The sequence below is a fragment of the Schistocerca piceifrons genome, chromosome X, assembly GCF_021461385.2.
Source record: "Schistocerca piceifrons isolate TAMUIC-IGC-003096 chromosome X, iqSchPice1.1, whole genome shotgun sequence".
Taxonomy (NCBI): domain Eukaryota; kingdom Metazoa; phylum Arthropoda; class Insecta; order Orthoptera; family Acrididae; genus Schistocerca; species Schistocerca piceifrons.
Window position 1 is genome coordinate 278244294 of NC_060149.1, and position 16516 is coordinate 278260809.

Genomic DNA, 16516 nt, shown 5'->3' on the forward strand with positions numbered 1-16516 from the left:
CTATTGGTAGTGACCATCTCCCTGTCCTCTTCACTATTTCAGACGGTCGTCGCCCACGCCCCAACCCTCGTAATGACCCTCCCCCTAAGTACGTCCATGACTATTCCCGTGCCGACTGGAATGCCTACCGGGATACCTTTTCCACCCAGGTCAATAGCCACCCCTTCACCTATCACCACCCTGACCATGTCACCCATGCCGCCTCCTTTCTCCAGCAGACCTTGTCTGAGGCCGTGGAGGCCCACGTCCCTACTGTCGCCATCCACCCCCACCGTCCTACCTTACCCCCACAGGCCGTCCTCCTCCTCCGTGAATCCCATCGTCTCTACTGTGCCTTCCTCCGCACGCGTGACCCGGACACACTACGACGCCACCGGCAACTCCAGCGACACATTCGTAATTTGCTTGCGGCTAAGAAACGCCGGGACTGGCGACAGACATGCACCCATTTAAATGCTACCCTGCCAATCAACTCGTCCAAGTTCTGGTCGGCCTTCCGTCGCCTTACCGGAACTAAACCCTCCCCCTATTATCCTCTTCTCCATGATGATCACCCTTTCCCTGACACCCTTAGTAAGGGCAATCACTTTGCCTCCTACCTCTCCGATGTATTTTCCATCCCAGTTCGATTACTCCCTCTTCTCGGATATCTGTGATCGAACTGACACCTCTGTCCCTCCCCTCGCACCTGGTTTCCAGTACTTGGACAACATTGCACACACGGAACTCAATGCCCCTATCACTACACAGGATCTCATTGCTACACTTCGCACAAAACGCAACACCGCTCCTGGTCACGATCGTGTCACCTACCGTCACCTTCGTGAAGCTCCTGTCTCTTTCCTCTCCACCCTGGCCAGGCTCTACAATGTAGTCCTGTCCACCGGTTACTACCCCGACCTGTGGAAAACCTCCCGTATCCTCATGTTCCTTAAACCTGGCAAACCGCCGTAGGCCGTCTCCTTCTACCGTCCCATCAGCCTTACCTCGGTCTTCAGCAAGGTCCTGGAATCCATCCTCACCCGACACATCCACCTGCATCTCCGCCAGCACCGCCTCCTTCCCGTTACCCAGTGTGGCTTTCGGCCGTCCTTCTCTTCCGACGACCTTCTCCTTCACCTCACTCATCTCCTTTCCGAACAGCTTAATTCCTGTCGCTCCGCAATCTTCCTCTCCCTGGACGTCGAACGTGCTTATGACTGTGTATGGTATTCCGGTCTCCTCTTCAAACTCCAAACCTTCGCCCTTCCCATTAACTACGTCCGTCTGATCGGCTCCTTTCTCTCCCGCTATCCTTCCTATGTCACCGTCCATAACACAGATTCCTACACCTTTTTCCCCTCTGCCGGTGTGCCCCAAGGCTCCGTCCTCTCCCCCTTTCTGTACATTTTGTACATGGCGGACATGCCGCCGCCGTCAGCCCCCGTCCACCTTCTCCAGTTTGCTGATGACACCGCCTTCCTTGCCCTTGCCCCCACCCTACAGCGCTCCCAACACCTTCTCCAATACCATCTTGACTGGTTCACCGCTTGGTGCAACCAGTGGTTGCTCAAGGTCAATCCCTCCAAAACCCAGGCGATCATTGTAGGCAAAACCACCCCTTCCTTCCGCCTCCTTGATTTCTACATCACCATCTATGGCCGTCCTATCGCCCACACTCCCACCCTTAAGTACCTTGGCGTCACCCTTAACCGTCGCCTCTCCTGGACTCCCCACCTCCGAACAATCCAAGCCAAGGCACGCTCCCGACTCAGTCTCCTCAAGCTCCTCCCTGGCCGTACGTGGGGTCTGGACCCCTCCACCATTCTCCACACCTATAAATCCCTCATCCGCCCTATCCTTTGTTATGCCCATTCGGCTTGGATCTCCGCCCTCCCTGCCTTTTACAAATCCCTCCAAATCCTTGAACGTCATGCTCTCCACCTCGCCTATCGCATCCGTCTCCCCTCCCCTACGCGGATCCTGTACGATCTCATCCCCTTCCCCCACCTCCTCCTTTTCCTTGAAAGGATACGGATCCTGTACACCTCCCATAAACTCGATCCTCCTCACCCGCTCGTCTCCCCGATCCTCTCCCACCCCCACCCACTGCCGCACCTGTATTCCCATGTCCCACCCGGTCTCCATCTCTCCACCCTCCTTACCCTCTCCCAAGGTGGCTTCCGCCAGCTCCCCCTCCCTGATGATGTCCTCCTCTCCTCCATCTACCCCTCCTATCAACTTTGACCCTGCCCCACCCCCCACTTCCGGTGTCCTTTCCTTTAGGCACCCTCCCTCCCTTCTCTTCCCTTCCCTTCTCTTTCCTTTCCCCCCATCCCCTCCCTCCACCCCTCTTCCCCCGGGCTTCCCCTCCCCCTTCCTCCCTCGCCCCTATCTCCCCTGCCCGTGGCATCTCTGCTCTCCCCTCTCGCTCTCCCACTCCCCTTCCTCCTCCTCCTCTCTTGGCAGGTCCCCGGACTCGCATACGCATAGTGAACATTCGCGCGCCGGAGATCATCGCCATCAGTGTCTCGTGTGTGTGCTTCGTTTTGTGTTTCACGTTCTTTCGCAGTTACAACTCCACTGTTCACATGTGCCGTCGCTGTCCTCCGTGTTCTGTGCGCCATGTCAACAAGTGTTAGTGTTTTTATCGTCCAGCGTGAACGGCTTAATGTTTCTTGTTTTTTGTCTCTACTTTTTTTGGCCGCCATTTTCATTGTATTGTCTATGTCGCCTCTTTGTCATCTGATTGTACCACTTAAGGCTGACGAGCGGCGTACTATGCTGTTGACAGCCTGCCTGTATGAGGTGCTAAAATTACAATAAAGAAAAAAAAATTTATAATGTAGCTATGATGTTCATTGCCCTTAGGTTACCTTCTGCAGAAGACAAATTTATATTTGTCGAAACCTAGGAAAATAATTTCTTATCCATTGCAACTGGTCGGCTGTTTATAATTTATTATTCAGTAATTTGTAACATAACAGTCTATCTTCCAGTGAGACCCTATAAACATATTCTACAAGTAACACCAGTCTGTCACAAGCGTACAAAAAACTGAGAAATATTTTCGTTTCTTTTTTGGTCATTTATGGGTTTTTTATGTCCTTACGAGAACAACACTGTTCCATAAAGAGTTGATAGCAAGAGCAATAAAGTCAGTTGCCCTCGCGTGTTAGCATAGTTCGTGATGTGCGCCTCCCAAATCCCCGCGCCCCGCGTCACTTAACGCACGATGTGGTGCCACACGTGGCGGCGGCTTGGCCAGGAGTGCAGCTATGCGTCGTGCTATATGTTATACAACGTGTACATTATGCAACAAATTTAATGGTTTTTAGCATGATTTCTGTTCACTGATGAAAAAAAAAGATGTTCCATTTTATACTTCACCCTCTTAAAGATCGATTTCTTTTTTTCTCTTTTTTTACTTTCTGAAGTATTCTAAGTTCTTCCTCATGGTTCAAGCTATCTCCATACCAAATTCCATCGAATTTGGTTCAGCGGTTTAATCGTGAAACCTGAACAGAGCTACTTTCGCTTTTGGAATATTAGGATGAGTTCTGTGTTAGAATACAACGGCAATCCCATAGAAAGAACACCTTCTCTATAAAAGTCAAGAAGGAATTTTCAGGCATTTTTTATGAAAAACACAGCTTGCTCTGTGCACAATACAGAAGATGGAGAAACACATGCAAACATCAAAAACACGACGCATCATCATGTCTAATACGGTGTAGGAAAACCGTTAGCATACGAAACGGCTTCTAGTCGTCCCAGAATGAATAAATGCGAGAACTGTTTGGTTTTCAAGGTAATATTGTATACCATTCTGCCTGCAAAATAGTGACAAGTTCAGTTAACGACGATGGAGTTCAGTAACGAACACGCACCTTTCTCTCAAAGAAGACATCAAAGGCTCAGTAATATTAAGATCTGGTGACTGTAGCGGCCAGGGGAAATGCGAAATTCATCCTCGTGCTGGCAAAAACAACCAACGGCCTTGCCGCAGTGGTAACACCGGTTCCCGTCAGATCACCGAAGTTAAGCGCTGTTGGGCTGGGCTAGCACTTGGATGGGTGACCATCCGGTCTGCCGAGCGCTGTTGGCAAGCGAGGTGCACTCAGCCCTTGTGCGGCAAACTGAGGAGCTACTTGATTGAGAAGTAGCGGCTCCGGTCTCGTAAACAGACATATGGCCGGGAGGGCGGTGTGTTGACCTCATGCCCCTCCATATTCGCATCCAGTGAAGCCTGTGGTCTGAGGATGACACGGCGGCCAGTCGGCACCATTGGGCCTTCATGGCCTGTTCGGACGGAGTTTTGTTTTAGTTTAGATTGCTGGCAAAAACAGTCCTGGACGATGCTAGCTGTGTGAACAGGGGCCCTGCCGTCTTGGAACACAGAATTACCATTGGGCAACAAATGTGGTTGCATGGGATTAACTTGATCAGCCACAATGGTTACATAGCCATTGGCAGTAACGTGGCCTTTACTATGGGATACCACGATATGGATGCCAAAATCATCACGAAATCCCGCCATGTTACACTCGTGTGACGTAAACTCGGCCACAAGCTGGAAATAGTGTGAAACAACACTCATTCGACGAGATGACTTTCTTCCATTGTTCCGTACTCTAGGATTTATGGCTTCAGCACCACGTTTTCCAGTTACGGGCATTTTCATCACTGGTGTGTGGTTTGGAATTCCAACTCGTCCTGAGATTCCCAGAATGTCTGTTGTTTTGGCACTGACAGGGTTCGCGAGTACGACTTTCAATTCTGCAGCGACTTTTGCAGTTGTCGTTCTCTTACTTTTCGCCACAATCCTCTTCAATGAGCATCTATCACGGTCACTCAACACAAACTTTCGCCTGCGTTGTGAATTAGCGGATAATGTTTTTACGGTTTCCATGTATGCGGTATAAATCTTCGACACGGTGCATCTTGAAGCACTATACACTTCGACCTACCTTGGTTACGGAAGCATCCATCATACGAGCAACAACAATTTGCCCACGTTCGACTTCACTTAGCTCCGACGTAAGCACTCATAACTACACACTACTGCTCTGACCTTGACTGACACTTGAGTTTTGTCCAACCCCTGCATGTCACACCGCGAATACATATACTCGGTATTTCTACGTATATCTCCGAAAGCCGCATATTCAGTACCTCTCTGTCGACTGACTGTGGTGTGCGTACTGTAAGACCTTCGGTACGCACACTATCAGATTTTATGGCTTGTCGCTCTAACGAAGTAGGCGAGTGTCAGCAATATGTCTCGTGGACTTATCGTGGCGTGTTTATCTTCTGCCGTTAGGTCAGACGATAGAAATGCCACTTGCACGCTTAGAGTAGCTGATTGACGGTGACCAACTTTAAACAGAACTTGATTAATTTTCACACACATTTATTAAAACAATAAAAAGCGTAGATATTACGTAACTTGATTCTGGATGCTGTTTACAACTGACAATCTGAAGTTCCTTTGGTCTTGGTACGTTAATCTTTTTCTCATATATCTCTGATACTTGAAAAAGTGTCTCTACATTTATCTCCATGTACAGGAATATGGTAATCTTATTAGGCGCAGACTGAAACTTGACTATAGACTGGTACAGACAAATGTAGACTAATGCAGACTGGTACAGACTAATGCAGACTGACTAATCGGAGGTCTGTACACTCGTTATAATACCTTGCGTGTTCAGGTATCACTGCGAGAGTGTGATCCGCGAGGAGAAATGGTTCTACGTTAGCAGCGATCTCATTTTCTGCATTACATATTAATACGCGGATCGGCGGAAGCAGAATTTGGTCCGTCTTTCTGGCAGCGCCATCTCGTAGAGCGGAGACGGACGAGCGCTGCGTCTGCGCTGTTGTGCTTAGCGGGGCGCGCTCTAGTGGGAAAGTTGTGTACGCGTTGACTACGCGGAACTATGTACACAACACTGACAATGATGCGAGCATTCACATTACCTTCTCAGATATCTAGATGGCTCCAAGAATGTTTGTTTGATGGAACCAACACGTTATCTTGGACTGAGATTACATAGAAACAAGTCTCGTCGTGTGCCCTAGGAAACGTGCTACAACCTACCTCCTCTTTGTATTCGTTTACAATTTTTCTTCTCATTTAACTCTCCCAAAATAATAAAATTATGGTTTTAAAGCAATTCTCGTGAGGCATCATGGGTTCCTTGAAAATTCCATCAGTGACGGCGTGCGTCCAAGTTGAATCCGTTCTTGATGCCTGTTTGTTGGATTGTTAGGGTTTATTTGTTGCATCTTCAGTTATAGATGCTCATGTCTATGTCAACTTTGGCAGCATATGTTCGCAACTCCTTTCAAGGCATGTTACAAATAATGTCCAATGTTATTGCTCTGTGTAGCACACGTCAACAGTACGCGTCCTGAGAAGTGCTTTTAAAATCATATTTATTTATTCTTTCGTTACTTCTTGGTAAAACAGTTTCATATTTAAGGCTGAAAAACTAAATGTGTTTTTGTTCTATTAATACATATTTATTTCGAACCGGTTTCCGACTTATTGGGAGTATTGTCAGGAAATAACTGACTAGCGTCCACAAGAGACACTAGCATGGTGGAAACCGATCAGATTTTTTTTTTTCCTTCTCTGTCGACCTGCAGCAAGTCCACATCGATTCCACCTTTCTACCTTTCCTTAGGTCTGAAAATACACACATCGAAGAAAGTTTTGCACCATCTCGGTTCTGAGAGTTCCGGAACCTGTACAGATAATCTTTTCCGCCCTTTTTATTGCTCATGAAAACCACACATTGCATGTTGTACCACCATACAGCGAGACCTTCAGAGGTGGTGGTGCAGATTGCTGTACACACCGGTACAGTCCTCAAGTTCATCAAGGCACTGTTGGTCCACATTGTCACACTTCTCAACTGCGATTCAGCGTAGATCCCTCAGAGTGGTTGGTGGGTCACGACGTCCATAAACACCCTTTTCAATCTATCCCAGGCATGTCTATAGGGTTCATGTCTGGAGAACATGCTGGCCATTCTAGTCGAGCGATGTCGTTTTCCTGAAGGAAGTCATTCACAAGATGTGTACGATGGGGGCGGAATTGTCGTCCATGAAGACGAATTCCACGCCAATATGCTGCCGATATGTTTGCACTATTGGTCGGAGGATAGTATTCACGTATCGTACAGCCATTACGGCGTTTTCCAAGACCACCAGCTGCGTTACGTCGGCCCCATATAATGCCACCCCAAAACAGCAGGGATCCTCCACCTTGCTGCACTCGCTGGACAGTATGTCTAAGGCTTTCATCCTGACCGGGTTGCCTCCAAACACGTCTCCGACGATTGTGTGGTTAAAGGCATATGTGACACTCATCGGTGAAGAGAACGTGATGCCAGTCCTGAGCGGTCCATTCGGCATTTTGTTGGGCTCACCTGTACCGCACTGTATGGTGTCGTGGTTGCAAAGATGGACCTCGCCATGGACGTCCGGAGTGAAATTGCGCATTATGCAGCCTCTTGCGCACAGTTTGAGTCGTAACACGACCTGCTGTGGCTGCACGAAAAGCATTATTCAACTTGGTGGCGTTGCTGTCAGGGTTCCTCCGAGTCATAATCCGTAGGTAGCGGTCATCCACTGCAGTAGTAGCCCTTTGGCGGTCTGAGCAAGGCATGTCATCGACGGCTCCAGTCTCTCTATTCAAATACTTCAAATGGCTCTGAGCGATATGGGACTTAACATCTGAGGTCATCAGTCCCCTAGAAATTAGAACTACTTAAACCTAACTAACCTAAGGACATCACACACATCCATGCCCGAGGCAGAATTCGAACCTGCGACCGTAGCGGTCGCGCGATTCCAGACCGAAGCGCCTAGAACCGCTTGGCCACACCGGCCGGCTATTTCTCTCTGTATCTCCTCCGTGTCTGGACAACATCACTTTGGTTCACTCCGAGATGCCTGGACACTTCCCTTGTTGAGAGCCCTTCCTGGCACAAAGTAACAATGCGGACGCAATCGAACCGCGGTATTGAACGTCTAGGCATGGTTGAACTACAGACAACACGAGCTGTGTATCTCCTTCCTGATGCAATGACTGGAATTTATCGGCTGTCGGACCCCCTCCCCCTAATAGGCGCTGCTCATGCATGGTTGTTTACACTTTTGTGCGGGTTTAGTGACATCTCTGAACAGTCAAATGGCCTGTGTTTGTTATACAATATCCACAATCAACGCCTGTTTTCAAGATAGGTGTGATGTGTGTATTAGAAAGAAAGATACACGTAGAATCTTTGGTCGTGATATTAGGTGAGACATGTAAGATCGAGGGCACATCACTCTTGTTGTGCACCGAACATGTTAAATTTCAGTGTTAAATTACAATTTACAAGATAATGAGTATGAATCACATTACATAACGAAAATACACAATATTAAAACGTAGAAGTGATATGAATGTAATACTGATGGTTGTGAGGAAAAAGTAAGGTATTCGACAATGTATTCTATTGTGGTAAAATTGTGTTGAGATAAGTTAGTTCATCGGGACTGAGGTTTGGGAATGTGTAAGTGGATGACTGGATCACGTAAAGCTTAAGAGTAAGGATGTGCTCAGCTGTAGCTGATCATTTAGAACCATGTAGGGGTTTTGATCTAAAAGCTTATTTACCGCAAGTGCTTGCAATGGGTTTAAGCTTTTTCACGTTGCTGGCTGTATGTAACACTTCTGTGTGGCTTTTGTCTCTATGACCATCCTTCAGCACATGTCTAACAGAAGTGGATCCGACTTACGTAATCTTCAGCTACGTTGATGCTCAGTCACTCTAGCTGCTATAACCCTGCCTGTTGCAGCCAATGTACAGTTTGCTACAGCCAATGCTAGTAATTTTGTAAACATCACTATTACTTAATAAATCTATTTTATGCTTCCAGTTGATTAAGATATAAGCTGCGGTGCCTTTTACATAAAATGAAGTTTTAAAGTCGCAAGATTTCAGAGTAATGGCTAATTTGTTGGACAACTCCTAAATTGTAACTTAACACTGTAATTTAACGTGCTTGGTCCATAACGTCGGTAGGTGACGAACCCTCGATTTAACATTTCTCACGTAACGTTACGACCAAAGATTCTGTGTGTCCTCGTAGTATCTTTGTTTCAAATGTTCTGTTTCTTCCACACTAATGTGTCTTATGGACGCTATTCAATTGTTTCCTGACGATGGCCCGATAAGCCGAAAACAAATATTATTAGAACAAAAACGCTTTTAAAATCTATTTTATAACCTTTTTTCCATCTGAACCACTTTTACGTTTCTTATTCTTGGAGTGAAGCGAACAGAACGGCAGTGTGCCTTAGTTGATGTAATCTCATTTTTGTTGCATTATTGAGTTCTGTGCTTGTGAAAAAGGAAGTTAGATGTCTTACATTTATGTTCTTTTATTTCTCTCGTCTTTCATGTGTGCATGACGATATTTGACTGCGCTTGCTAAAAATGAAACCTTCCTGCTTAACGTCACTCTGTCTCCCAGCACAGGATGTTTCCTTGTAAATCGAGGAATTGTAGGTGTTAGTTTCTTCTTTTTCGTCCTGCGCCACTCAGCTAAGGATATGTGAGATCTGACCCCCATTTTATGATGTTTCGATGTAGTTGACTATACTTAACTAATGACGAGTCATCTGCCTGTTAGGCGAGGTACACGTTTTGCTCTTGCAAGAAAGTCGTTCATTTATATATTAGAAAGCATACGCAACAGTATGTGTGAACACTGACACTCTTGTCCTTGGCGAGGAATCATCTACGATATCTAGATTTTATAAGACTCTGACAGTAACGTGTGTGATGCAACGAGGAACTAAGGTTGTTTAAGTACTTTTACAATTAGATGTTTTTGCCAAATATGACTCATATGCATTCTTCTCATTTTAAAATATTGTTGCTTGTGGTTTTGAGACGTTTAGATTTTCGTATAGTAATTTTGCTATCCTTATAGTCTATATTCCTGCTGAGCTGTTATTTGGAGATCCATGTGTATCGTACCGTTTTCCTCAAGTAGGACTTGGCTTCCCTGAAAAATTCGGCGTATTAAAAATTTTCCTATAGATGAGAGAAGACCTTTTGCTCTGCGCTTTCGATGCTGATTTTTCCACTGTTTGTCACTTGTTTGAATCTTTTCTATTTTGGTAGATTGGTAGATTATAAGCTTCTAGCAGGGGTTGACAGTGGTTATAGGTGAATGGTAGCTCAGATTTCTAGGAAGATATGTCACTTGTTATCTAACGTTATCTCATCTGATAGCTGATTTTCTTCTCCATTGAGAATTTGTTATCTCGACCTCACTAGATGTAGTTTAAAACGGATCTTTGGCTGCTGGGGCTGCCCGAAATTCTTAGAACTTGTCTTGAGTTCTGATTTCCTATTATTCCTATTATGTTAGTTGGTATTTGACGAGCTAGTTTTGTTGTTCCTAAATCACTGCAAAGATATCTGCTATATTCAGTGAATCGCTCGGCTCTGATTCCGTTGCTGACGCAGTTGCTTAACCAGTCTCCATTCATCTCTGGCACTGTCACGTTCGGTGTACGTGTAAGTGAAGGTGCCCTGGTTTTTTCCCGTGTTGGCCGTTCACCCACTACGGAGACTGTGGAAACCACAAAATCACGGATTCTGACTATTCTTATTACTTGCTTTTACTTCGGAACTGCGGGTTAGTTCCGCTGCAGCACGAGTCTCACTTAACAAAAAGTCTAACACAGGCGTCACCGGCATTAATATTACCGGAGACGACGACTCAATGCACAGAGTATAGATCACGATGTGGTAAGAGCAGGAATCCCCTTGAAAAAGTTGAAAAATTTAGGACCTAAAACCACTTCCTGGATCGTTCTGGATGTCTGAGACCATATATCAATGACACTTAAAACTCCTAAAGCATTCCAGTTTAGGCTTGTGATTAAAGAGTTTGAAAAAGTTACATAATATTAAAATTTAACGATGCTGTGTGTGTATGATAGTTATGTGTAATGTTTTTATTATTATTTATTTTATAGCCTTCATTGGACCACTGTGGTCAAAAATACAAAGTTCTAAACAAGTTGTTACACATGGATACAATTTGGTTCGACAATAACTTAATATACAGGGTGATTCAAAAAGAATACCACAACTTTAAAAATGTGTATTTAATGAAAGAAACATAATATAACCTTCTGTTATACATCATCACAAAGAGAATTTAAAAAGGTTTTTTTCACTCAAAAACAAGTTCAGAGATGTTCAATATGGCCCCCTCCAGACACTCGAGCAATATCAACTCGATACTCCAACTCGTTCCACACTCTCTGTAGCATATCAGGCGTAACAGTTTGGATAGCTGCTGTTATTTCTCGTTTCAAATCATCAGTGGTGACCGAAACACCATATCCTTAACATACCCCCGTAAGAAAAAATCGCAGGGGGTAAGATCAGGGCTTCTTGGAGGCCAGTGATGAAGTGCTCTGTCACGGGCTGCCTGGCGGCCGATCCATCGCCTCGGGTAGTTGACGTTCAGGTAGTTACGCACAGATAAGTGCCAATGTGGTGGCGCTCCATCCTGCTGAAATATGAATTGTTGTGCTTCTTGTTCGAGCTGAGGGAACAGCCAATTCTCTAACATCTCCAGATACTGTAGTCCAGTTACAGTAGCACCTTCACCGAGCGAGTTGGCGCAGTGGTTAGCACACTGGACTCGCATTCGGGAGGACGACGGTTCAATCCCGTCTCCGGCCATCCCGATTTAGGTTTTCCGTGATTTCCCTAAATCGTCTCAGGCAAATGCCGGGATGGTTCCTTTGAAAGGGCACGGCCGATTTCCTTCCCAATCCTTCCCTAACCTGAGCTTGCGCTCCGTCTCTAATGACCTCGTTGTCGACGGGACGTTAAACACTAACCACCACCACCACCACCACCATTAGGACCTTCGAGGAAAGGTGACGCTGACGCCTAGTCAACAGCGCCTCAAGCGAACAAATGTACAACTAAATGAAACTTTATAGCTCCCTTAATTCGCCGACAGATAGTGCTTAGCTCTGCCTTTTGTCGTTGCAGAGTTTTAAATTCCTAAAGTTGTGGTATTCTTTTTGAAGCACCCTGTATTTAGGTAATATAATTATTAGAGGCTATTCTTATATGAAAGATGTTTTGCTCTTCTGTCTGCCCAATATTTTTTTCATTCTTTCAGGTATTTTCTTTCTTTCTTCATCTGAGACAACTCTTCCTGTACTCCTTTTATTGATTTTCATTTGTAGTCTGGTTTGCGGGTCTTGCAGTATTCTGGTTTTCTCTGTCTTGTTTTTTAGGTCATCTACTGTAATTTGAAGTTCTTTTATATCTTCCTTAATTTCTGTGATCCATTTAATGTCGCTCTTGCTATTCCACAATTTTTGTATTATTTTTTTACTAATTCTGTTTTCTGGAGTTCTCATCAGATGTCCAAAGAATGAGATGCGTTTCTTCCTGATTGTGCTCATGACTGGTTTTATTTTCTTATATACTGTTTCATTTGATGCTATTCTCCAATGTCCATTTATTTTATACTGTTTCTTTATACATGTCCTAATTATTCTTCTTTCTATTTTTAGTATTCTGTCAATTTCTGCTGTATTAGTTGTTTTGAAGATAGTTTCAGCTGCATACGTTATTTCTGGTTGTGTAACTGTTTTATAGTGTTTTAATTTTGCATCTATAGATAGGCTTTTTTTGTTGTATGTAGTTTTGGTAATGTAATTTGCATAGTTCAGTTTTTTATTCTATTTTGCCATGGTGGCTTGTCATTTAGATTGTATGTTATTATTTCGCCTAAATATTTAAATTTATCAACAATTTTGATTTCCTGTTCTCCTACTGTAATTTTGTTTGCAAGTGGTGGATCAGTTAGCATAATCTCCGTTTTTTCAAATGATATTCTAAGGCCTACTTTCTCTGCTATTTCTTTTTTAGTGATTTCACTTGTTGCCTGGCTTCTTGAACGGTGTTGGCTAGGAGAGCAAGATCATCAGCGAATCCCAAGCAGTTTAAGCTAATATCATCTTTTGCACTTCCAATTCTTATCCTCTTTGGATTGTCCTTGTGCCATTCTCTCATTATGTATTCCAGTGCACAGTTGAAAAGTAATGGTGATAGGCAGTCACCTTGTCTTAAGCCTGTTTTTATGAGGAATGGTTCCGAAATTTCTCCTCTGAACTTCACTTTTGATTTGGTGTTGGTTAGAGTGAGTTGTATTATTTTAATTAGATTTCTTAAAATTTTTAATACTGAAGGTCTGTGGAGACAGTCATATGCCTTCTTAAAATCTACAAATGTTATTGCCAGAGGTTTTTTCCGTTTCTTGTAGTATGCCATAATCAATTTTAAACTAATTATCTGCTCTGCACAGCTTCTCCATGGTCTGAAACCTCCCTGATATTCCCCTAACTCCTGTTCTAATTGCTCCTTGATTCTTTCATATAGGATCTTGGATAGAATTTTATATGTGCAATCTAGGAGAGAGATTCCTCTGTAATGTAATGTATTAAACAACCGTGGAAACTATTTCAAATAGTTTCCCAAAATAAATTCTGTTTGATTCATCACTTGTAATCGTATCAAGATAGTTCATTAAAACATGGTGTACTACTTTTTTGTGAATAAATCCTTCAAAACATTAATTCTTACTGCAAAAAGCTTTTAGTATGTGTAATTAGTTAAGATTTGATATATTCGTTTAGTGATGTCATTTTGTTCAACTAAGATTCAAATAATTGAAACTGGTTTTCACGATATGAGGGTGATGGAGGGGGGGGGGGGCACATATCTGCCCTAGCTCCCCCGGGTGCGACACCTATGTCTACAACTTCGCTTCCGACATTTTCCAATAGATGGCAGTAGCAGTAAATGGTGGTGCAGATGGTCGTTCGTAATTATTAGTCGATTTCTGATTGCATCATAAAGTTATTCATACTTGACTATGTCAGCTTAAGAGCGTACGTAGTTTCATTGTTTTCTGGGAGGCTTAATGTTTTCCTTAACATGAAGAAATCTGCGGCTGAGGCTTGTAAAATGCTGCTGGTGGTGGTGGTTAGTGTTTAACGTCCCGTCGCCAACGAGGTCATTAGAGACGGAACTCATGCTCGGGTTAGGGAAGGATTGGGAAGGAAATCGGCCGTGCCCTTTCAAAGGAACCATCCCGGCATTTGCCTGAAGCGATTTAGGGAAATCACGGAAAACCTAAATCAGAATGGCTGGAGACGGGATTGAACCGTCGTCCTCCCGAATGCGAGTCCAGTGTGCTAACCACTGCGCCACCTCGCTCGGTGTAAAATGCTGGGTAAAACCACAGGTTAGGCAGCTATTAGTGATATACTGTACAGAGAATGGTATCAACGTTTCAGTAACGGTGATGTTAACATCGAAGACTGGCATGGCTGTGGAAGAGAGAATGTTTAAGTTACTGAAACCGACGGAGACAATCAGAGGAGACAGTTACTGAAAGCAATTGATGAGTTTGAGCCGAGCATTGAAAGACAAACTGCCACAACACAGAGACAGACATGAAAAGATGATATTACAGTATGACAATGCACGATTCCTCGTCGCAAAATCTGTTAAAACATACTTGGAAATGAAATGTGAAGTCCTGTCCCACCCGCCGCTGTGTTTTCCGGACATTGCTCCCTCTGACTACCATCTTTTTCGATCCGTGGCACAGAGCGTGGCTGACCAGCACTTCCGGTCATATGAACAAGTGCAAAATTGGATCGGCTTATGGAACTTCTCAAAAGACGCCCTATTCTTCCGTCACGGGATTCGTATGCTGCCCGAAAGATGGGAGAAAAGTCGCCAGTGATTTGAATCGTTCATTTTTTGTAAGTTTTTCGCAATAAATCTTCGAATTTCGAGAAAAAACAGCGGAAGCAAAGTTTTAGACCTAATAGGATCTAAATCAAATTTAATTATTTTTCTCATAGGACTGTTCGCGTTCTCAATACATACAAGCGATCTGTCAGATCTGTCAGACAATATGACCACCGCTTTCAGAGTATTTACGATGCTTGTACACGCCGACAGCCATCATTGTCTGCCGTACAATTTAGAATCCCAAAACTGAACGATTTGGCCTTGTTTTCGGTTGTGTATGGCATGCCGTGTGGTGAAATCTTACTACTATTGTCAGTGTGTGTGTGTTGTGTTTGACTGATTAATATTTCATTTGTGTAGTATATTTGTGTTGTTACGACTTATTATGGAAGTAAAAGGATTTAAGGATTTGGAGAGGGGGAGAGGGTTAACTTCAGTGTGACACTTTGCATATTCATCTGGAACAGAATCCAGGGGGCTGCTGAATTCAAGGGTCGCATTAGGTGGACGGATGGTCTACAACATAGTTACAAATCAACAAGTTTGAAATTTAACGCAGAAAATGGTAAATATCTTCCCTTTGCTAGTTAAATACTGGTTAATTTCTTGAACCAAAATGATTCGAATCGATTACCGCTTGGTCGAGAGGTCATCATAAGGCATGATACGGAGGAGAGTCATCACTGAATAACACCAGAACTTAAATTACTTAAGGTCTTTTTCGCATTGTGTAGAAAATGATGGTTTTTGCTCTTGAACAAAAGGAAACAAAACGTGGCGGTACTCGAGTACATTTTTATTAAAACTTAGGTATAATTTTAGGAAACGATATGAAATGGAACAAGCATGAAATTTGTAAGAAAAGCGGACGGATAAAGTCGGCATATTACTATAATTCAGCGTAAACTGGATGCATCCTTAAATGACATTACACAGATATTCCCTATCCTTGAGTACTGCTTTGGTGTTTGGGATTCTCATCAAGTTAGTCTTGAAGAAAAAGGCCAAAGGAATTTAGAAGCGATCATCTAGCGATTTAGTAGCTCAGTGTAGTGCATATGGAAGTGCTGCTGACATGCGTAGGGAACTTTATGGAATAAGTTGGGAGAAAAATACTGCTCTTTTAAAAGCTTGTTGCATAAGTTTAGAGAGCCTGTGTTTGATGTGCATTATAAATTCTACTGCTTCCGTTATATATTTTGCATGAGGACCATAAAAACAACATAAGATATTTAACGCGCCTCGGAGCCATGTTGGCAGGCATCTTTCCCTCCGCTCCATTCTTGAATGAGAGAGGGAAGGAAGGTATTAATAACGGCAATAAATACCACTCGCTGTCAGTTGTACGTTGGTTCGTTTTACACATTTTCGAGTGTGCCACAGTGTACAACAGAATCACTAGGAATATTTCCCGTGTCGAATCTGAAATGAGTTCGAATAGAAATGCCTTAACAAAAAGCTTTACCTCAGGTTTACCGCGATTTAATTGAAACTACAAGCGCCCATTTCAAGTTTTGACGTATGTGAATTATTTCGTGGATCGACAGGCAGCGGTAAGGGCTGACAGAGATTGTCAGCATCATCTGCGGTATGAGCATCTGGAGCCAGTAATGCTGACATGTGCATTTGTATCTGACAGCGTTGGCTATTGATTCCCAGCT

The 16516-nt window shown here is 43.9% G+C and overlaps 1 pseudogene; it reads left to right on the forward strand.

Moving 5' to 3' along the window:
- The first annotated feature begins 3969 nt into the window (after positions 1-3969).
- Positions 3970-4087, forward strand: LOC124723792 (annotated as a pseudogene).
- The last annotated feature ends 12429 nt before the right edge of the window (positions 4088-16516 follow it).